This window comes from Diadema antillarum, unplaced genomic scaffold (assembly GCF_040938485.1).
Source record: "Diadema antillarum isolate AM-2024a unplaced genomic scaffold, OU_Dant_1.0 scf00000077, whole genome shotgun sequence".
Classification (NCBI taxonomy): domain Eukaryota; kingdom Metazoa; phylum Echinodermata; class Echinoidea; order Diadematoida; family Diadematidae; genus Diadema; species Diadema antillarum.
This window is the reverse complement of record NW_027270966.1, coordinates 1246503-1270998: the sequence shown is the minus strand read 5'-3', so window position 1 is coordinate 1270998 and position 24496 is coordinate 1246503.

Sequence of the window (24496 nt, the reverse complement as noted above, 5' to 3'; positions counted from 1 at the left end):
TCTTGGGAGTGGTCTTAATTGCTCCAGCTTTTGATCATGCTGATATCTCAAACACCATGATAAGTATCTGAGAATAATGACAGCAAATTTGTTTCCATACATTTCATTATGTATGTAAAAATTGATTAATATTTTCATATAAGTATATGCATGTATAGTGAAAGAAATTAGACTTGGGGCGGACAAGGAAATCAAAATCTAAGGAAATCACAGTCAGTGCCAGATCCAGAGGGGGCGCACCGGGAGCGCGCCCTCTCTTAATTTGTCGTTAAAACAAAGGAATTAAAAGGAAAAAAAAAATGAGATGAAATCCGGAAATAGCACCAGAAATATTGTTTGCGCCCCCTTTTACGGAATTGATCCTGGATCCGCCCTTTGACAGTCAAGGAACAGTCGACAGTTAGCTACATTAAACACACATAAACATTAATATATATATATATATATATATATATATATATATATATATATATATATATAATTATGTATATATATATATATATATACCCCCTCGTCGTATATCCTCAACAGTGTCCTTCTGGTACGATTTTTTACGGGAGAGTCAAGTAGACAGAAATTACATGAAACACACAGATATAAACATTATGAAATATATACCTCAGCATCATATATCTTCAACAGCGCCCTTCTGGTACGAATGTTTTACGGGAGGGTCAAGGCAAGTTGTGAGAGGAAGTTGATGACTATGATGTCAGAATGACCTTTTTCAGTCGTTTACTTGCGAAACATTAATGTGTTCTCTTTTGTGATTACAAGCTGTAAGGTGCGTGCGTGTGTGTGTGTGTGTGTGTGTTGGTGCGAGGGAAAGTGTATGTGTGTGGATGAGAATATTTGGATATTTATGAAATTCTTGTTTAAGTATGTGTAGAGGGGATCATGATGATGACTATAATATTAACATTACCCCTCAAATGTTTTTTTTTTTTTTCAGTTGTTCACTTTCAAATCATCCGTTGTTTGATGAGCTCTCTTTTGTGATTACGAACTGAAAATTCGAGAAAAAAAAATCCAATGTAGATTACGGTCATTGCGCTTTTTACAAACTTTACCGAAATCTTAATAGAGTTGATGCAGTAAGAAATGCCGAACCTGTACAAGTGAAAATCATAATACGTGTATTTTCAACTGGCAATGACTGGAAATAGGCAAGGATGGGGGAAGCTAACAACATTATATTCGTAGGAGAGAACACAAAGGGGAAAAAACAGAAAAAGAACAACAGCTTTTGACAAGATATTGTATCATGTTACCATATCGTCGGCAATATACTCAATGAAAAAAAAAAACACTCCGGAATTAACAATATTCAATTTGATTCGAAATTTATTTCATTTTTTTCTACATTAGCTATAGGGTACAGTTTAGAAAAGGATAGAATAGCAAAGAGAACGCTTGATTTCACTTCATTTGGAGTGTTGCGGATAGATGCATGCATAAAAGAGCACGTGTTATCCATTGTTTCATTTGTTACGGCAGAAAAGAAAAAATCGTGTATATTTGCAAAAATGATTTCATATGTTTCACACGAGCTAGATTCTTTAGTATTGTCTGTTTGAATGATTATAAAGGTTATGGTAACATAATATTTCTGCTACAAAATACTGAGCCCTGCTATTTCTTAGCCATCACCACTACAAGAAATACACAATTCAGTAATGGCAGCAGATACATTAGTAATGAACAGTATTGATGATGATATTGATAATGACATAATAATATAGTTTATATTCATAATTTTATCGATGATTATTATAATATCAGTAGCACCATTTGATCTTAAAAATTCACATGAGAATCAGGGATCCATTACATTTACTTGTGCTCAAATCAGACATCATCTTTACATCTCCAAACTGTTCCGTAAATCCATCACTAGACCAATCAAATTGAACTTGTCTATGGTTACGGCGGCTTCGAAAGCCGACTTGGAAAGTGATTTGCTTAGTGTGTCTCACCATTATTGAATAGGTATATTTTGTTTAATCGTAATATGACATACAACATTTCCACATATAGCTTCCATTATGGCTTTGCTCAGCAACTTTGTATGAATTCATCTGTTTACATAAAACACAATGTCGTAGGTGATGTTTCGAAATGCCATAGGTGAAAAAACCCTATAAATAGTGTACAGCAGCTGGATTCCATTGTGTGGAATCTGGTCACGCAACGCAGCTAATGTTAGGATAAACCACGTAATTTGGTTTACTGCGCATCTGAACGTGACGCTGTAATGACAATATCTTGATTTTATGCCCCGGCTTTATTTCGTTTCTGGACTTGATGACGTCTTTTTCTTGCTTGAAAAAAGCATACTTAAAGGTTCTAGTCAGAGGAGATTTGTCATGCACTTTGTACAACTCCGATTGCTATATGTCAGTTTAGTTTAGGATCACGTTTACTGTGTGTCTATCCGCCTCTCTGTTTGTCTGTCACTGTCTGTCTAGCTGTCTGTCTCTCATCCGTCTGATGAAAAACGTAATGAAAATTCGAAGGCTTGAATGTATTATATTTGTGTAAACATTATTACTAGAGCGCTGCTCATAACAACTTTCAATGACCAAGCCTTGAGTATAGGCCATTATATCCGTACAGACTTTAAAGACCTTTGCTTGATGGGATGACTACCTGGCTTGTTCTTTGATGCTGGCCGATTGGATCTTGGTAGACTTGGTGATGACTCGTACAACCATTGTCATGATTATGCGATTCACTGTTAAAGGATGAACAGATACAACGTGTGCCTATTATACTCACTCTCGATAATAAATGGGGGTAGAGACTCAAGAGCAAACATTAGAGTGATTAGCACGAACGTAAAACTGCTACTTATCATGCGACGGCAGAATATTGCAAACTACTTATGTCCGCGTGATTTTATCTTTCGGAGATGTTAGTGAAGTTTAAAGGAACTATGCATGCAAATACACATTGATTTGAGTTATTCATGCTTCCGAACATAACTCATGTGGCCAAATAAATAACTAAATGTATGTCATTGTATACTGTGTATTATAATTTTTATCCTTTGTAAATACCCTTTGATAGTGCACTGCACCTCCACTTACGCACTCTCACAGTGCATTATTTGTATAGTATTGCAGGAATCCAATGTATCTTCTGGGAGTAAAGAAACCACGTACCGTATGTACGTTATGTAGCGAAAAAGCAACGACGGTTCCCTCACGTTACACCCTTTGACTACCGCGCCATTTATGTCGACAAGAAATCGCTTTCTAAAAGACAACAGAAAACAAGACAAAACTTAAGTTTTATATACACCACAGTAAAAAAAAAAAAAAAAAAAAATCCTTCCCTATCGTTGATTGCTTGCTCTTTCTTATACATCATTGTATGAGATTTTAGAATTATGTAAATAATGTAGTAAATGTCAGCAACTAGTTAAGATGAATGCTGATATACATTGTTACATTCTTTGTCCTCTTGGAAAATCACTCATTGGGTACTTACTAAGTTCGATTATAAGTTCAGAAGTATAGGTCCTACTATAGTGAGACTCGCTGGTCTCGAGACTCCATCTGATTTTGTTTGCATTTCTTTTTAATGTGTTTTCCCCCATTTATTCTTACTTTGTTACCTACCACCCACAATATGGGAAATATTGTATGAGGGGACAAGGAGATAGTCAAATTAAATCTGTTAATTGTAAATGCTGATCAAATTCCGTTAGGACTTATATATTAAAAACAAAAATGTGAAACGACGCCACCATCGACATCATGACGGTATGATAGCAATGAAAACAAGGGTTTTGTGAAGTTAGAATAAGTGGCCAAGAAGGCAAAGAAAACAACTGATGTGCATTTAAAGAAAATACATATATATATACATGTATATATATATATATATATATATATATATATATACGTGTATATAATGCGTTGATTGAGATTATTTTGCAGAATAGGTCTCAGCTACGCCAAGCTTAACTGGTGAACTGTCATGTTTGTCCTCTTTTATATTCTTTACCGATGTTCAAACAGAAACAATGAAGAATGGATTCCAGCAACGTTTCAGATGAATGCGTCGGAGTAGAGCCAAAACTGTCCTCTTCAGATGTGTGTCTGTCAGTATGGATGACGACATTGCACCACAAACTGCTGTATAGAAGAATTACCGCCATAGTATACCACCACTGAGGGGGCGAAGTCCCGAAGAGAGGAACCATAATTAGGCTCACAATCAGTGGAACCCAGTACTGGTAGAAGGAACCTGTGATGAGTAGCACGGTGATGGTTGCCTTCAAGGACTTTCTCAGCTCGCGGGCTGGTCTTTCGCGGCCTTTTACACGCCTGATGTGCAGACGAGAGGACGTGACGGAGATATCTTTTCCCACCTGACTTATTGTCGGTTTGTTGGTCCATTTTTGGTCATCCAGGATTCGATTGTCTGCTACTAGTGGTAGGTCGAGTTGCCTTGGTTGCTGGTTAAGCACCTGCCGATGAAGACGTCGAGCTATCACCAAGGTGTGCAAGTTCAAGCCTGTTATTAGTATAATCATTCCCGAACATGTCACCAAACCGACTACGATTAGGACCTTAAACGTCTTGTAAAGATTTTGGACAGAATCAATATTACATTCGAGAAACGCGGTCATTATTTTTTCGTAAAATGAATAAGGAATAGGAGCGCTGGTAAGTGACGTCAGCGTGAACAAGAAGATACACATCATGGCGATGTTGGCGCGGCGAACGGTGATCAGACTGCTGTATCGCAGAGGTTTCGTTATCATGATGTACCTATTCATGTTGATTAGCAAAGCTACACTTTGACTCGCTTGCATGTAGGCAACATCTATGAAACCCATCCGCACCAGAATCAGCGGATTTTGTAAAATCGTTGAACAGGTGCGGGCAATGATACCATACGCACTGTACAGCCAATTGAGTATCGCAAGAAGTCGGAAGAACCGCTGAGTTATCTCGTCAAAGTCGGCGAGTGGATTCTGCAGAGCAACCAGCAAAAACAAATTCAGTATGTTCGCGACTCCAAGTTGAATGAAGGTAACAATAGACAATGCATTTTCATGAAGAGATTGCTCGATCAATCCTGTAAAGTTGAACGTCTGACAAATATCTATTGTCGACATTTTGTGCGCGACCCTCCGAAATCAACTTGTCAGCAAACTAAGCAACTTTATTTTCCGAATATAGGTGCAAACATGCTGTCGTAGAGTTTCTCTCTCAAAGCTTGTTGGCATTAAAATGTAAAGTAAATAAACGTTGTATAGTCACTGCTCTTCAAACACAATCTCCGATGGCAAAGTGAATACTTATCAAGATAGAATGGCGTCAATCTCTTCAAATTAATTGCTAATGATGATAATGATTATGCGCGAAGTTTTCCATCATTTTTTCTTCATTGACTTCTCCTATTTATTCAGGCTTAAAACTTCTCCATACATCGAATTTCACGACTGACTCTCTGCTATAATGAATGCGACGCTAAAACAAAAGAACTGCGTTCGTCTGAGCAAGCGGAGTTGGTGTTGTCATATTCCCATCGATGCCATTTTATGATAGATTGGAGAGTATCCTGATGCGGATGTTGATTTAGAAGTGTAATGCGAGTACTGGAAACCTGGTCGGACGTCGTTATCAATTTTCAAACATCATGGCTGAAAATTTGAGAGGAAGAGCAGCATGGCGCCGCAATTACCCGAGGAGACTCTTGATATTAATATCCCTACCTTGACGCTCCGCTTTTCCTAATTGGACATGATCAAACACACCGTTTTGATGGATCTCGTGTTTTGTCAATTTTATAGTCGAGACTAGAGATCACTTTGAGGCCACGTTCACATACACAGTCACACACACGCACACACACAATGGCTGCTACTACTGAGAACGCCAAAACCCCCGTTTTTCTTTGGGTGTGTGTGTTGGGGGGGGGGGGGGGGGGGTTGCATGCACCGCAAAAGCACATTACCCAGTGATTACAAAGTGAATCGCATGACGATTTTATGCCCGTAAAAAACAAACAAACAAACAAACAAACAAACAAAGAAACAACAACAAAAAAAAACAAAAACATGGAACTCTCAATTATGGGCCGCGACGCAAGAAAGGGACTCATAGGGCATAAAATATCGAAAATGAGTTTTCACCACCAAATCGTAGAATAAACTCTGACGTATTTAGATGTGACAACCATTTTTGAATTTCCACTTCTAAATGCCCATTTTTTCTTTTTTATTATTCATTTATTTATTTATTCATTTATTTATTTATTTATTTATTCATTTATTTTTTGCCCGTGTCGGTTTGTAAAACTTCAGCACCGTAAATTTTTTGGCGTTTGTGCCCGGCAGGGCTCCTGCTGCCGGACCGACAATTACAAAAATGAACCCTTGTCCGGGTATGTCAAAGGGTATTAATCTGGGATTTACCATACTAAACTTTCCCCCATGGGCAGCTGCCGGGATGAAAAAACAAAACAAAACCAAAACAAAACAAACACTAAAGACAGTTGATGAGTGTAGCGATATCTCCTGTTAAGCATATAACATATTCATATAATGATAACCATATCCATATATATATATATATATATATATATATATATATACATATATGTATACATTATTATACACGCTCACACACATGTACGTATATACCACATACCCTTTACGACATGAATGGAAACTCCTGGGACAAGATAATAATACGGGCTCTCAAATGAATTCTAACCCTTTTTTTATTTCTGTAAATAAACTCCTGATATTCTATACCTTTGAGGGCAGTGTTTGTCTCTTCTCTCCTATGAACTTTGACGCTGTTTTAACCACGTGCAATAAAGGATGTCAAATTTGGTCTTCACCTGATAAATAAAATATTTGATTACCGGTATACCAATAACTGCATGCATGATTTGATATTCCTAGAGAAGTCCCGTTCATGGCCAAAATGAATGGTTAACCAATCTGGTATCTGCGTTTCTGACTTCTTCTCCTACAGAACAACTTCTTATTAAGTAAAGCTTGAAAGTTGGAATCTGTTATAGTTTACTTTCATATTTATATTTGATCAAGACAGAGCTACATAGTAAATTCAATGAAGAGTGTATATTCCTGTAAAGAATTTAAACAGAAATTGTATAAAGTACGGTTAGTTTATTAATGTTTTATATCATGCGAACTTGGGATTCATTTCGATTCTACGAACAACAGCAGCAACAACGAAATAATTGAATGCCTGATTTTCTAACATTCATTGTTTTGTTTCCTTTCAAAATACACTATTTATAAAAGGTTTGTGGCACCTAAGATATTTATAAATAATAAAACCTTTACTGATATAACATGATAATACGAGGCTCCGTGACGTAATCTATTTCTACATTGCAAAGTCCAATACAAGATCTACTCGGACCATGGGCATTCAACATACAATGTACATGACCTAATCAATGTAGGCCAGCTTGTTTTTTTTTATCTTAACCTAATTTAGTCAGTAATTAAATCAAATATATTATCGTACTCAATTAGTTTGAACTAATCTTATTAGTATAATATTCTATAACAATATTTGTTATCTCTTTATCTTTAAGTGAGATGTGTCTGTACATGTACTCTGAACTTCAAAATTTCTCTAACCGAAGCAACATAATATTGTAGACTTGTGAAAGAAAACACACACACACACACACACACACACACAAGCCAACCAAAAACAGAAGTTGAAGAATAAAAGAAAATGGCAAAAACCGTACATTGTTGGGTTCGATCCCATTTTTAGCCAACTTCGATATAAGACCAAATAAGATGCACTATATCTAAAACTCAGTATACTATTACAAACATTGATAAAGATTAGACAGTTTAACATATATGTATGATTTATGTTTTGCTTTATATCCATGCATATGTGAGCAGATATGTGTGCTGTCTCGTGTGTATGTGTGTGCGTGTGTATGTGTGTGTGTGTGTGTGGGCGCGCGTATGAGTGTGTATGTACGGGCATATAAATGTCTATTCCATTTCATCTTCATATTTCATTTGTTTCTGCACGGTACAATACAACGAATAACTTTTGAAAGTATACCTATTGATTCATTATTAATCATACAAAGTGGCAACGTTTCAAAATTAATTGATTTATGAAAACGTGCGTAGAAACCTTGTAAAGGCTGTATCTTGACCGTGTTCTTTGCTAAGGAATGAGGAAATGTCGAAAAGCGAACGCATGTCATGCTGTCAGTTCAAAGTTCAAATTCATTTTCATTTCTAAAAATAAGAGAGAACATTTTGTACAATGTGTAAGCAATTTAAGAATAGTGAGCACAACCTTAGACACCAAATGAACAATTTTCAATTTTAGATACCAAAAGTCCGTACTGAATTCAAAAATAGAAGCTTGTTGTTTAGTGGGGTAAGATTTTGGAACAGCTCAATGAGATAAAAGGGCTTGGTTGGAACAATTTTAGGAGACAGGTGAATAATTTCATAACGTTAAACATTTGAGTTTAATAAAGATTAGTAGAGATAAGTGGGCGGAGGGGGGGGGGGATCAGTCTGCAATTACCAGATTTCATTTGTGAACCTTACTATGACAATTATTTTAAATTTTGTATAATCTCTGAAAATTTTATTCTGTACATATTTGTAGGTCTTAAGTTTTGTACTTTTGTTATACTGTTTTGTTTTGTTTTGTTTTGATTTGTTTCTTTACTCATTTTCAGTTATGTAACTTTTGTATTGTACAATTTATTGTGTATCGTGTACTTTTTAATTCGCGGACTGGCTGAAAAACAGCCTCCGGCTGAGCCCAGTACCGTGACAAAATAAAATAAATGAATGGATGAATGAAATGAAAGAACATATTTCTAATAATTGCGAAAACGCAAATTAACAAAAAATATGTGACCGTGCATCACAAAACGAACAAAAAGTCACACTGAAAATAGATGAAATGGGTCAACCTAACCCATCTTGACTTTTTCATATTTTCTGAAGGAGTAAGTCTTCTTCTACATTGTGCTACAATTTGGGATCATAAAATGGGCAGGAAAGTGTGTTTTTTAAGCAGTTTATCTTGAACTTTTTTTGGTAGAATAGTGTGATTAGGTGTGTTTTTAGAGTCCCCTTTTCATTTCTTAAAAACCTTGAACACACTCTTCATTTTAAACTCAAATAATTTTTGAAATTATAATGTTACTGCTTTGAAAGTTGGCAGCAATTACGAACAGAATATGTTGTTAAGGCACTTTTAATTTCAGTTTAATCTAATAATCCCTTCACTGTTGTTACTCTGGTGATTTACATCCTGTTTTTTGTCCCATTCGTTGCACAGCCAGCACGGCTTGGTACAGATTTAGCGTTTGAATAGACACTGCACTTCATAGCCTCTTTTCTCAGTTCACACTTTTCCTGAGTACGTGTTTTCTTTCCAATACTTATTAAGATAGGTTAGGAGAATCCGTTTGCTTTGAGTTATACATCATTTTAAAGCTTAAAGTCTGCTCTTTTAGAATTTGCTTTTAACTAAAAGTTCATGCCTGGCGACTTACTGTGCGTTTTATGATACAGGGTCACATTTATGATAATTAGTAACAAAATCAAGGGAACATATTTCTTGTAAAATGTATACATATGCACATTACAAATGAGGATGGGAATGAAAATGGAGACTCCCACTAAAAAGTAAAGCTTGTACGATATGGGATCAAAAAAATACTTAAGAGGAGTTGCCTCCTTTTAAAAGGATATCCAGGAATTTGCACTTTAAGAGCCATGGCAAAAAGGACACTGAGCTTTTACTAAAGATGTGAAACCACGCTTTGTTTATTCATGAAGTGCTTATACCGCAGGCCATTTAAGAGTTTGAAGGTTATGAAAGTAGATATTCATTCTAATTACAAAGGATATAAAAGGCCTGTATTTAATTTTATTTCAGTCTATTCATGTTCGGGGACTTTCGGAAGACTGTGACTGTCAATATGTGCTTGGCCGCCGCACAAAAGATGCCATGTTTTGCACGTACCAACTATACCATTCACTACTGTATGCCTCTTAAATGGCGTCTTACTTTCCGGAAGAAAACAATATTATGCAAGAAGTGAATACATTGAGAGTGCGATGATGCATATCATGTTACCCTGCACCACAACCCCCCCCCCCCCCCAAAAAAAAAAAAAAAGTCGCCATACATGTTTTTTTTTTCTTTAGTTAAGGACAGATTCTGAAAGAACAGTTTTAAGCTTTAAAATGATGTGCAGCTCAATTCAAGTAGACTTTCCTAACCCATTTGAACACTGATAAGGAAACATATACTCTGTTTATTGTTTATTGAGAAAAGAGCTAGGCCCTAAAGTACATTCAAGCGCGTAATAATACCAGGCTGTGCTAGCTGTGAAATAAAATGGGATAAGAACAGGATATGAAACTCCGCAGCATAAACAACGAAGAAATAATCAGATGAAGCAGAAATGAAATGCTCATGCTCTACTAACACATTTTATATATGACTGAAACCAACTTTAAATGCAGTATACGCATACAATTATCCTATTATTATAAGAGTTGAATGTGAAGAGTGTGTAAATTAGGACGGTACTCGCGCAAGTTCACTGAATTTTTTTTTCCTCTCTTGTTTACCAACGCTTTGCTGTTCGGCCGTAATAAGGCAAAACAACGTAACTCAGAATATCATGTTCTGAGAAAAACGAGTTTGAAAATTCAATTGGTTCCCATTTTTCCGTCATACGAGTAAAACACTTTTGAAGCAGCGAAGTTTCTTTGGCATTAATAAAGAATATCTCGGGAAAATTTCAGTAAAATAGGACTTCCCGTTTTAGAGTAATTGCCATGTTTAGAATAGATACAGCACTTTACCGAATCACAGCACTGTGCTGATGAGTAATTCTAGTTTGCCAAAAGAGCGTATCATCACTTACGTTGTGCGAGAATCCTCACGTGGCAACATATCAATTAGGCAAAAGAACGTATCCTGACTTACGGCGCGTAAGCATTCTCCCGCGAAGCCACTTCAGTATGCCAAAAGAACGTATCTTGACTTACAGATATCTGCGCCTCAACCCTTTCATCAATGTAATTAGGCAGAATGACGTATCCCGACTCAATGGCAACAATCTCTATCATTTATTTACTTCGACAATTTTGTTAACTGGATGATAAAAGTCCCGTTATATGTTTTTTAAACATATATTAAGAATAGTAAAACACAGTAGCTTGCAAAATTATCGATGTAATTGAACATTTTCATTTTTTTTTTGGTGGAAATTTACCGAGTATATACTAAAATGTAATTAGTTGTTATCTACCAATTACCGTAAATTTTTGTTTTACTTCATTTGCATATACAGTTTACAGTTTGAGATGTCCATTCTTTTTTATTATCTTTAAGTGTATGTTTTTTTTTTTATCCCTTGATGTAAGATTTTTCATTGGGAACATAATTATATTTGGTTTATCATTCATGTTGATTTAACAAAAACATGGATTTGGATTAATATTCACAACTAAACTACGAGTTTGGGTAAAGTCTGTAAAATGGATTTCATTACACTTCTTATGCCATGTGATACAATTAAGATGAACTTGAAATATGCATAATTTTTAGCATAACAATGCATGAGTGGCAACTATTATGACTGTATGAGAAGTGGCAAAAAAATAAAATGGGTATGAAAAAAGAATTGTATAGACATCTGTACATACACTTCGTTTCAAAGACACATACACGCATTTAATGTGTTAATATTGAGACTCCTATTTTAATTGCTATCTTTTCTTTTATTTATTTAACGATTTCCATTGAGATGAAAGGAATTTAACAGAAAGAATAATATTGTGTACTTTGCTTATAGCTATAAGTTGTTAATGTTGGGTTGATTGCATGAATTGTATCCGTAAGGTTAAAACTTCTAATGCTGATATGGCTCAATTCTTTGAACAACAATAATAACAATGATTTATCAGGTAATTATGAATCCAGGTTTTAATGTTGTTAGGTGTAACTTGACCACACACACACACACACACACACATATGCACACACACAACCAAGCAAGTACAAAAAACACACAAAACACACAAAACACACACACACACACACACACACCGCAGACTTGTCAGAGGTGCAAACATTCTCTCAGTAGAATAACTTTGAGATAGACATGGCAGAAACGTAGATGCAGAGACTGATTTACATCTTCTGAAAGGTTTATAGGGAAAATGTTTGTACATCTGTTTCTCAAAGACAACAGCATTACATAAATCATTCGATTATTTGCAAGTCTTAAAAATATGAAATAGATATCTACGCTTTCTTTTTACAATTAAAGAGAGAGTTTGATATGCCATTATGCTTTTATCACATTGAAAGCAAATCAGCAGTAACTAAACATTATCATGATGGTAAATAAGAAATAGGAAAAAAAAAATGTAATTTAATTCCCGAGTAAAGTAGCTTACATACGTACCATAGTTGAACAAAACCCTGGGAACAACATTTTCAATTTCAATAGAACAGAACATAATTGTGTTTTTTTTTTTCTGGAGATTACCTATACTATTACTATATCAGACCTTCGAATCAATTTTTACCTTGTAAGATCAGAACATCTACAAATTACAAATAGCACACAAAATTTTTAAATCCTTGCTGTTGTTGAAGAGTAGTAAGAAGTAAATACTTGGGTAAAGAACAATTATTAGGCAGCTGAAACGAAGGGAAAATTTGCAACAGTATTCACTTTAAACATATTTCAATAAACGTCTTATCACAACAGTGATTTGCTGTGCTGCAATACATCTGCGTTGTCTGAGAGCTCCAGGAGGGATTAGGCCCAAAATAAATCAAAATTATGCAGGAAATAAGGTTTCTATTTCCTTGGTTTTCTGAAATATGTTGACATGTTTCAATCGACATGATATTGATTTTGAGTGAAAGCACTTGCAACAATATTTGATATGAACAAGTTGATAGTCATCATTTCAAAGGGCAATGAGCCCTCATCATATTTTTTTTTTCGAAATAGAATCTTTAGTTTCAAATCAATATAAAAAAAATCTTTCTTGTACCTTCATAACGTGAGAATAGTCATTAACACTTCACAGTTAAGTTTTGCGAGTTCTTAATTTAACTGTGAATAATTTACCTGATCCTATATAAACAATCCGAGTGTTATTATTTTTCTTCTAGAGTTGACTGATCTAGTGCACATTCCACTCCATCTTTCATGAGATTCTGACGGGCGTGCACAGCTGTTCTGAAATTTGTCCAGTTGCTCTTTTCTCTGCTTTTGAGCTGCTCGGCAGACCACTGCAGGAAAATGTAAAAGAAACGGAAGAGAATAATTAACACAAAATAAGGCACTCTGCATTTTCCATAAAAGACAGCTAGTGAATTTCAACTCAACTCAACATTTCATTATATTGTATCGAAATGAAAAAAATAAATAAATGTTTTAAAGAATATTTACAGCTGACTAAAGTTGCACAAAGAATAAAAAATAAATAAATCAGGCCTCCATAGTGAGCAGGTACAGAGTACCATTAAATATAACTTTATCTTTTTAGGCTAATTTTAAGTGGGTAGATTCCTGTATGTATGAAAACGCCACAATCACATTCTTCATCCTTTCAAGAAATAACAAACAAGATCTAAGACTACTTGTGTTTAACCAAAGATGTATACCAAACATTATTTTTTGTCCTTACTTTTCTTGCCAAAGTAATGATGTTAATGACATTATTAGAACATATTGTGTGCCATTAGTTCATGTTGCCACTGAAGGCTAAATGGAATTCATCAGTATCAAGCTTTATTGTCATTAGCTTGAAGTCGAGTCTACTGTTTACTATAAAACTGTTATTTTTTGTACTTTTAGACGAAAACTGAATTTGAGGTAGACGACGTCAAGTCGAATGATGTCGATGATTATAACAGTATGTTGGGGTCCACTTAATTTATTTTGCGCATAGGTAAATTTCTTTTGAGAGTCACTACTTGCGTAGTATTTGATCTACTAGACCACTAGTATAGTACAGTGTACGAGTATCCTACATTTACATAGTCCTCTAATATTACATTAGTAGAACGGTACCACAAACACAACCACACCAATGAGCCACGTTTTGCCAAGCCCACCGAAAGGAAAGGCTGTCATACTCATAGCTCTAAGTTTGCTCTTTATTTTCATAGCTTGCTGTGTTTTTGTTTATTTTTGTAACTCATCGTTGCGAAAACTATTATCGAAAGTACTGGACCCTACACTAGCATAGCGTACTGTCGTCCACTCTGTACAGCCCAATCGCCGTACTTCGCACGGCGTCTGGTCGGGCTAGATCAAACTTTCCAGACCTGACAAAAGAAAAAAAAAAACTTACCGGTGTTACCGCTGATTTTCTTTGTGGTGGCATTAACTGGTCAGGAGAATGTCTATTCCATGGCTGCAAAACAGAATAATGGGCATGACTTCATGGTTCACACTGCAGCAAAGCTTGCCTGCCAGTCAACCAAAGAGTACTCTGCTGCACCCAGCTGCTGCCAGCAGCTGCTGTTGTCGCAACCGGCGCGTGGGGCAGCAGGAGCGGCGGCACTACATTCACTGCCGCGGCTGAAATGGATCTGCAGCACGTAGCCGTAGGTATTACACATAGAGTTATGCAGCGTAGCGTGTGTTGTGATGGCCACGATGTTGATACGTTGTTTTGCCGTGCTGACTGTAGCGCGCATGGCCCTGATTTTATACAGCAAAGCGCTGTATGATGACATACGTTCTTTTGGCGTCGCAATTTCTTTCTTTTTTCTTGAGAAACCACCATGAAAAAACAGTGTATGTAAAGATACGTTCATTAGCCGTAACAGCGAAAATGCTTTCTTTGTCATTTCTATACGTATCTCAGGTTACGTTGTTTTGCCTAGCTGGAAACGGCAAAGTTGTGAAAAAAGTGTGTGAGATACGCTTTTTATCTCTGAAATGGTAAACATTAGAGAATTGAGACATTCACCATTAAAAAGAGCGCATTTTATTTAGGAGCCATATGCTCATAACTCAAAATGCCCAAATTTTGAGTTACGTTCCTTTGCCTTATCACGGCCGTGTTGTGCTTGGTTGTTGTAATACAAATCATTTGAACTGGCATTGTCACGATAATCATCCATTAGAGAGTTTGTCCTCATGGACTCCGCCATTTGGAATTTAGGTTGAGATTTGTTACTTGCTTCCACGGCCTTGGCGTAGGAATTTATTGCTGGTCGTCTAAGCTATAACTGCAAGATCCCATCAGTATACCAGGCGCATTTATACATCGTTGTTGTAAATCCACCTAGCATAGCTTTCTGTAACTGTAATAATGATGACATGATTTAAGAAAATATGTTATACAGTAGAAGGAAGAATAGCACATTACTGGCTAGTCATATCCATAGCTCTCAGGTGTACATTACAATAGACTCCATATTCGTGAGCACTTGTTTGGTAAGATATTGCTTGAAGGCATATTGCCAAGAACATGATCATTTCAATATCTTAAACAAATTGCAATACATGTACTTTAACGGATTCATGCAGTCATAGAACCATGCAAACGTCAGTCAATAATCGCTTATTATTTCAAAGTATAAGAATGAATTCTTTACGTATAAAATGAGACCATTATTATGCACATTTATAAGTTCCAAATCAATCCGTTTGAAGATATTAAGGCCTCCAGAATACGACATTCCATCTCGGAAAAAAAAATCTCTTATCTCCCATTTTTTCCCGAAAAGACATAAAAACATGTTACTTATATACAATGCACTTCAGCATGAGCTACAGGCCTAGTGTACACTAATCGGGATCTTTATTTCTTGTTTGCCCAGTCGATCGTTTCTCCTTATTTTGTCCATGCCTTTACCATGTCCCCATGAGATAAGGGTTTCTGATATTTATCGTTTTCATAATTGCATTTCGTTTTTAAGTATTGTCTATAATACTTATCAGGAAAATACAAGAGACAACCTGTCCACCTACCGGTTCCATATGACAATGCCGCTAATGCTCAGTGCCATTACAGCAAGATACAAGAATATTATGAGCATCATCGGCTTAATGCAGTCTGTGGAGTGAAAAGATATAAATGTTGATATCTTCTTGCAAAAATAATACTATATTTCATAGTTCGTTTATTTGAGTTGTTCACTTAATTGATAAAAGAGCGTTTCACCTACTGTTTTTACAATGATATTGTTTATAATTCTTTCCGCCGAATTTTGTGGACATTGAAATTGAAATTCTAAAACTTCATAAATCAAACTTATTGGAATTTTCCATACTCATGTAATATGATGTTAATATCTAACTGCACGAAGCTTTTGAGTGCAATTGCTCACGCATGCCGTCAAATATAGGGGATGTTTTGTGATTTTGAGCAAATCTCAAATTATCACATTTTCACTTTAAAGTGCTCTTGCTAAATATGTAAGTCCTTCCACCTAATTCAAGTATTAACATGTTATGTTCCATCTTTCTTTTCTAATAACACACCATGTCCTTCTACAAAGGATACTGCTTTGATGATATCAAAATTTAAAAGATTACATAATCAGTTTAATTTGTTTCGACTCGTTCGTGTCAATTATCTCATCTCAAAGCAGACTTCAATTCTTGATTACTTTAATTCCAGGAACATAAAAACAAACTTTGAAGGTAGGATTATACAAGCAAAGTACGATAAAAAAGATAGACAGTGTGTGAAGATTGCGTAAAACGAAAAACAGTTCTCCCGATAAACTGGTATAGCAGCAAAAGTTCAAAATGAATAGATAAAGCGATCATGCACTTGATGATGTTAATAAACAAATATCGTTAGGCCTTTCAATAGTCAAGCTCCTTTTTTTATTGTACCAAAATCACATTTTATAGACTTCATACCACCACAAACTGACATAATGCGGTACACAAAGAACATACACATAGGCCTACACAAGTAACCCGTTTTTAAGTGACTTTAATCTTCATCACTTGAAAACAGTGGTATTTGAATCAATAAAAGTTTACTATCCAGTTAAACATTCCGTTGCAGATAAGCTACAAAGTTGAAAAAGCTATCAAACTCCCTAACTGCAGTTTTCCTAGGTTCATCCCATGAGAAATACACCCACGAGTCATACAGCCTACGAGCTCGACATTGAAAGAGGCCCATTAGTCTAAGAGCCCACGAGTCCTACAGCCCATGAGTTCGGCACTAGGTAGAAACAGCCCTCGAGTTCGACATTACAACACGGGGCTTAATGTGTCGGTCCCTTGGGCCTTGTTTGCTTTACAGTGTCGAACTCATAGGCTGTATGACTAGTGGGCTGTATGACTCATGGGCAGTATAACTCGCTGGCTGTTTCACTCATGGGTTTCATGACTCTTCGGCTGTATGATTCGTGGGTGTCGAACTCGTGACGTGCACCAGTTTTCCTCACCAGAAGGTAATTTCAAATAATCTGTCACTGTCAGGTGAGCAAAATAGATTCTGCAGCAATCCATGTTTTCTAGAACATTCAACGCATGACCTTATTTTCCCCACAAATCATACTCTTGAATTATGAAATGTTATATACAAATGAATTTATTCATGTTTTATTTGGTTAGTAATTGGTTAAGCAATTTTGAACTGGATTTGATGATAACGAATTTCTTTCTTTCTTTTTTTCTTTGTATGTACATCGTAACTGGTGAGGCCAACAACTCCAATCTCCAATTTGATTCTCACCAAAATGCTTATTTTTGCAAACCCCATTTAAAGTGTAATGTACCCACCCTCCTTTTTATTGGTTACACGTTGAAATTTCCTTACTCCATGTACATTGTGCGTATATGCTATAAGATGGAGAAAAGTGAAATAACGTGACCTTGACATTTAAAGAAATATAATTCAGCATGCTCATAATGTCTGCTGTCCATATTTTACCTTGTTGTTCCGTATTTGTCCGTCCTAAAATGAACATAATATCGAAAGAAAGTGAAACAACGTATGACTAATTTTAATATGCACTATATGTACTTAAATCAAATGCAACAACTCCTAATAATGTGTCAACACATTAAAGTTACAGTGAAGTAAAATTTTAAATGATAAAAAAGGGTTTTATTCGGAACAACTATCGACAAACATGATGTCTTATCATTGCATTTCTTTTTCTGTGTAACAGGCCAGCTTCATAAATCAAATTTATTGGAATTTTCCATGCTCATATGTGATGGTAATATCTGACTGCACAAAGATTTTAAGTGCGATTGCTCACGCATGCCGTCACCTAGGGGCTGTTTTGTGATTTTGAGCAAATCTCAAATGATCACATCTCCTTAGATGTTAGTAACATGATTAAGTGACATGATTTCATGTTGATCACTTTAATGTTAATGCTCTTGCTAAATTTGTAAGTCCTTCCACCTAATTCAAGTATTAAAATGTTATGTTCCATCTTTCTTTTCTAATAACACACCATGCTCTTCTACAAAGGGTACTGCTTTGATGAGTGATTTCAAAATTTAAAAGATTACATAATCAGTTTAATTTTTTTGGCTCGTTCGTGTCAATTATCTCGTCTCAAAGCAGACTTCAGTTCTTGATTACTTTAATTCCAGGAACATAGAAACAAACTTTGAAGGTAGGATCATACAAGCAAAGTACTTAAAAAAAATAGACAGTGTGTGAAAATTGCGTAAACGAAAAACAGTTCTCCCGATAAACTGGTATAGCAGCAAAAGTTCAAAATGAATAGATAAAGCGATCATGCACTTGATGATGTTAATAAACAAATATCGTTACGCCTTTCAATAGTCAAGCTCCTTTTTTATTGTATCAAAATCACATTTTATTGACTTCATATCACCACAAACTGACATAATGCGGTACACAAAGAACATACACATAGGCCTACACAAGTAACCCGTTTTTAAGTGACTTTAAACTTCATCACTTGAAAACAGTGGTATTTGAATTAATAAAAGTTAACTATCCAGTTAAAAATTCCGTTGCAGATCAGCTACAAAGTTGAAAAAGCTATCAAACTCGGCAACTGCAGTTTTCCTAGGTTCATCCCATGAGAAATACACCCACGAGTCATACAGCCTACGAGCTCGACATTGAAAGAGGCCCATTAGTCTAAGAGCCCACGAGTCCTACAGCCCATGAGTTCGGCACTAGGTAGAAACAGCCCTCGAGTTCGACATTACAACACGGGGCTTAATGTGTCGGTCCCTTGGGCCTTGTTTGCTTTACAGTGTCGAACTCATAGGCTGTATGACTAGTGGGCTGTATGACTCATGGGCAGTATAACTCGCTGGCTGTTTCACTCATGGGTTTCATGACTCTTCGGCTGTATGATTCGTGGGTGTCGAACTCGTGACGTGCACCAGTTTTCCTCACCAGAAGGTAATTTCAAATAATCTGTCACTGTCAGGTGAGCAAAATAGATTCTGCAGCAATCCATGTTTTCTAGAACATTCAACGCATGACCTTATTTTCCCCACAAATCATACTCTTGAATTATGAAATGTTATATACAAATGAATTTATTCATGTTTTATTTGGTTAGTAATTGGTTAAGCAATTTTGAACTGGATTTGATGATAACGAATTTCTTTCTTTCTTTTTTTCTTTGTATGTACATCGTAACTGGTGAGGCCAACAACTCCAATCTCCAATTTGATTCTCACCAAAATGCTTATTTTTGCAAACCCCATTTAAAGTGTAATGTACCCACCCTCCTTTTTATTGGTTACACGTTGAAATTTCCTTACTCCATGTACATTGTGCGTATATGCTATAAGATGGAGAAAAGTGAAATAACGTGACCTTGACATTTAAAGAAATATAATTCAGCATGCTCATAATGTCTGCTGTCCATATTTTACCTTGTTGTTCCGTATTTGTCCGTCCTAAAATGAACATAATATCGAAAGAAAGTGAAACAACGTATGACTAATTTTAATATGCACTATATGTACTTAAATCAAATGCAACAACTCCTAATAATGTGTCAACACATTAAAGTTACAGTGAAGTAAAATTTTAAATGATAAAAAAGGGTTTTATTCGGAACAACTATCGACAAACATGATGTCTTATCATTGCATTTCTTTTTCTGTGTAACAGGCCAGCTTCATAAATCAAATTTATTGGAATTTTCCATGCTCATATGTGATGGTAATATCTGACTGCACAAAGATTTTAAGTGCGATTGCTCACGCATGCCGTCACCTAGGGGCTGTTTTGTGATTTTGAGCAAATCTCAAATGATCACATCTCCTTAGATGTTAGTAACATGATTAAGTGACATGATTTCATGTTGATCACTTTAATGTTAATGCTCTTGCTAAATTTGTAAGTCCTTCCACCTAATTCAAGTATTAAAATGTTATGTTCCATCTTTCTTTTCTAATAACACACCATGCTCTTCTACAAAGGGTACTGCTTTGATGAGTGATTTCAAAATTTAAAAGATTACATAATCAGTTTAATTTTTTTGGCTCGTTCGTGTCAATTATCTCGTCTCAAAGCAGACTTCAGTTCTTGATTACTTTAATTCCAGGAACATAGAAACAAACTTTGAAGGTAGGATCATACAAGCAAAGTACTTAAAAAAAATAGACAGTGTGTGAAAATTGCGTAAACGAAAAACAGTTCTCCCGATAAACTGGTATAGCAGCAAAAGTTCAAAATGAATAGATAAAGCGATCATGCACTTGATGATGTTAATAAACAAATATCGTTACGCCTTTCAATAGTCAAGCTCCTTTTTTATTGTATCAAAATCACATTTTATTGACTTCATATCACCACAAACTGACATAATGCGGTACACAAAGAACATACACATAGGCCTACACAAGTAACCCGTTTTTAAGTGACTTTAAACTTCATCACTTGAAAACAGTGGTATTTGAATTAATAAAAGTTAACTATCCAGTTAAAAATTCCGTTGCAGATCAGCTACAAAGTTGAAAAAGCTATCAAACTCGGCAACTGCAGTTTTCCTAGGTTCATCCCATGAGAAATACACCCACGAGTCATACAGCCTACGAGCTCGACATTGAAAGAGGTCCATTAGTCTAAGAGCCCACGAGTCCTACAGCCCATGAGTATTTGAATCAATAAAAGTTAACTATCCAGTTAAAAATTCCGTTGCAGATCAGCTACAAAGTTGAAAAAGCTATCAAACTCGGCAACTGCAGTTTTCCTAGGTTCATCCCATGAGAAATACACCCACGAGTCATACAGCCTACGAGCTCGACATTGAAAGAGGTCCATTAGTCTAAGAGCCCACGAGTCCTACAGCCCATGAGTTCGGCACTAGGTAGAAACAGCCCTCGAGTTCGACATTACAACACGGGGCTTAATGTGTCGGTCCCTTGGGCCTTGTTTGCATTACAGTGTCGAACTCATGGGCTGTATTCTCATGGGCTGTATAACTTGATCGCTGGCTGTTTCACTCATGGGTTTCATGACTCTTCGGCTGTATGATTCGTGGGTGTCGAACTCGTGACGTGCACCAGTTTTCCTCACCAGAAGGTAATTTCAAATAATCTGTCACTGTCAGGTGAGCAAAATAGATTCTGCAGCAATCCATGTTTTCTAGAACATTCAACGCATGACCTAATTTTCAAAAAACAGATCATACTCTTGAATTATGGAATGTTATATACAAATGAATTTATTTATGTTTTATTTGGTTAGTAATTAGTTAAGCAATTATGAACTGGATTTGATGATGACGAATTTCTTTCTTTCTTTCTTTTTTGTATGCACATCGTAACTGGTGAGAACAACAACTCCAATCTCCAATTTGATTCTCCCCAAAATGCTTATTTTTGCAACCCCCATTTAAAGTGTAATGTACCCACCCTCCTTTTTATTGGTTACACGTTGAAATTTCCTTACTTCATGTACATTGTGCGTATATGCTATAAGATGGAGAAAAGTGAAATAACTTGACCTTGAAATTTAACTAAATATAATTCAGCACACTCATATGTCTGCTGTTATAGCTTACCTTGTTGTTCCGTATTTGTCCGTCCTAAAATGAACATGATGTCGAAAAAAAGTGAAACAGCGTATGACTAAATCTAATATGCAATATAAGTATTTAAATCAAATGTAAACAACTCCTAACAATGTGTTAATACATTAAAGTTAAAGTAAAGTAAAATTTTAAATAATAAAAAAAGGGTTTTCTTCGGAACATACGTTATCGACAACTATCGACAAACATGATATCTTCTTATTGTACTTTTTTTTTTCTGTGTAACAGGCCAGCGGAAGAGTTGTAAGGTAGTGACATCATCACCTCTTGTACTTTGTGTGTGTGGGTGCGACTAATTCTACTATACTGTAAACGTCAATATTTTCGCGCGATTAATTTTTCGCGCTAAGCGGCTCGAAAACATATTCGCGGGTTCTTAAATTCGCGCTCCGCAGCGGGTTAATACACAGTCGCTGTTTTCATCCAGCGATGCTTGCCAGCGTATGAAAAGCGACGTAGCGAGCGGCGCGAGTGTGAGTACAAGCGCTCAACTACGTAGTACACTGTACATGTATTTTACTCGATACATGTAGGCCTACTGTAGTACTAGTACTGTAGTCGCGGAGAAGTAGCACACCAATCGGCCGTGGGCTCGGTGCGTGCGGTGCGTGCGATGATACTGCTATATGCGTAAACATGTCTGTACTACGTAGCAGTATCATCGACGAAGCGCACGCAATTCAGGCCGTTCAAAATGTGCATAGAAAATTGCGAAGATATATTCGCGCGTTTTTGAATTCGCGCTAGCCGAACGTAGCGCGAAATCCGCGAAAATTAATGTACCGCGAAAATTTCCACGTTTACAGTAATCATTATGGTCGAAGTTAGAAATTCCATAATTTTTATTCTTATTTTTTTACTTCAATTCTGTTGTTGCATTCTAGCGTCAATCTGATACAATTATGGGTATTTTGATCATAATGCGGTTTTATATTTCTATTTGCGCAGGAACAACATAAAACAGTAAGACATTATATTTTGACAGGCTAAATCGTTGTGACCTGGATTTGTTTGCTTTTTTTTCAGGTGAAAATTAAGAATAAGAAAGAGAAAATGGGCACCATACTTTACCGCGGTACACCTGTGTCGCAATGAAACCACCGCACAGCTGATCCCTATTTCCCGAGCACAGTATGCCACAGTTATGGTCACAAATCAATGTGTTGAGCTTGTTATTCTCTCCATTCGGATTACAAGTTAACCTCCCACAACTGCAGTGTGAGCCTTGTTGTAGTCAACTTCCCGAGTTTTATTATCCGTTCGAGACCAGTGGTAACACAATATGATGCACAGATCAATAGTCATGTTCACGTCCTCAGAAATGTGCTCGCTGAGCCAGCACGTGTTGTTGAAACAGCCAAGATACTGGGCACCTGTGGGGAAATTTGACAGATTTATTTGAATTCAGCATGACGTTGTTAAGCAATATCAACACTCATATGAATTCTTATACTCTTTCTTGCTTGCTGTAAGATATAATGGTAATAGAGAGTAGAGCTTGATGGTCATGATAGGGCTTAAAATGACTATAGTACAATATAGTGGTCATCAGAAATTTTACAATCACATGAATAAAGTTATAGGCCTATTCAGTACCTATATTTTATCTAAATATACACTTACTTGGAAAAGAATATCTAGGTATACCATTGCATGCATATGCAACACACACACTAAGAAATACGGGTTCAAATTTGAACCCTAAAATTGTCGCTATACAACCACGGTGCAACTTTGCACCCCAATAATGAATGAATTTTGAACCCGAGTTGTATAATTAAGTTGCATAATTGTGAGTTTATAGAGTAGTTATCCAACGAAGTTATGGCTCTAGTTGCATCTATGAGTGGGAAAAATATATTTTATGGTAAGTAATGGTTTCACATTAAACAAATAACACAACAACTTTTAGAAAAAAGACCCTTTCCCAACACACACATACAAGAACAGACAAATGTTGATTGTAACAATAATGAGAATAACAACAACAACAAGACAGGAGAAACAAAAACCTCCCGTCCTCACTATTCCTTGATAGGCCTATATGACAGATTTTTAAGATTACATTATAACAGTGATACTTTAGTATAAGCAATGGTGTAAAAATTTCGTTCTCGCATTATTATGGCTCGAAATATCAAAAAAGAGTAAAAAACAAAGGTATAAATGGGAGAGCTTTACTGCATTTCAAAACGCAGCGACACAAAAATTACTTTACGTTTTTTTTTTTCTTGGCCTACCATTCACAGTGTGGTTTAAGCTGCCAACGTGATAACACTCCTGAGGACTATTCTGTCCTTCGCACAAACTTAGTAGCATGGTGAATAGTACTACAAAGTTCCCAGCACGGAGCAGCACTTTCACCGCCGTAAACCGGAGTCATTCAGCCTCAGATCCATATTCTGTTCTCTGCACAATATAATAAA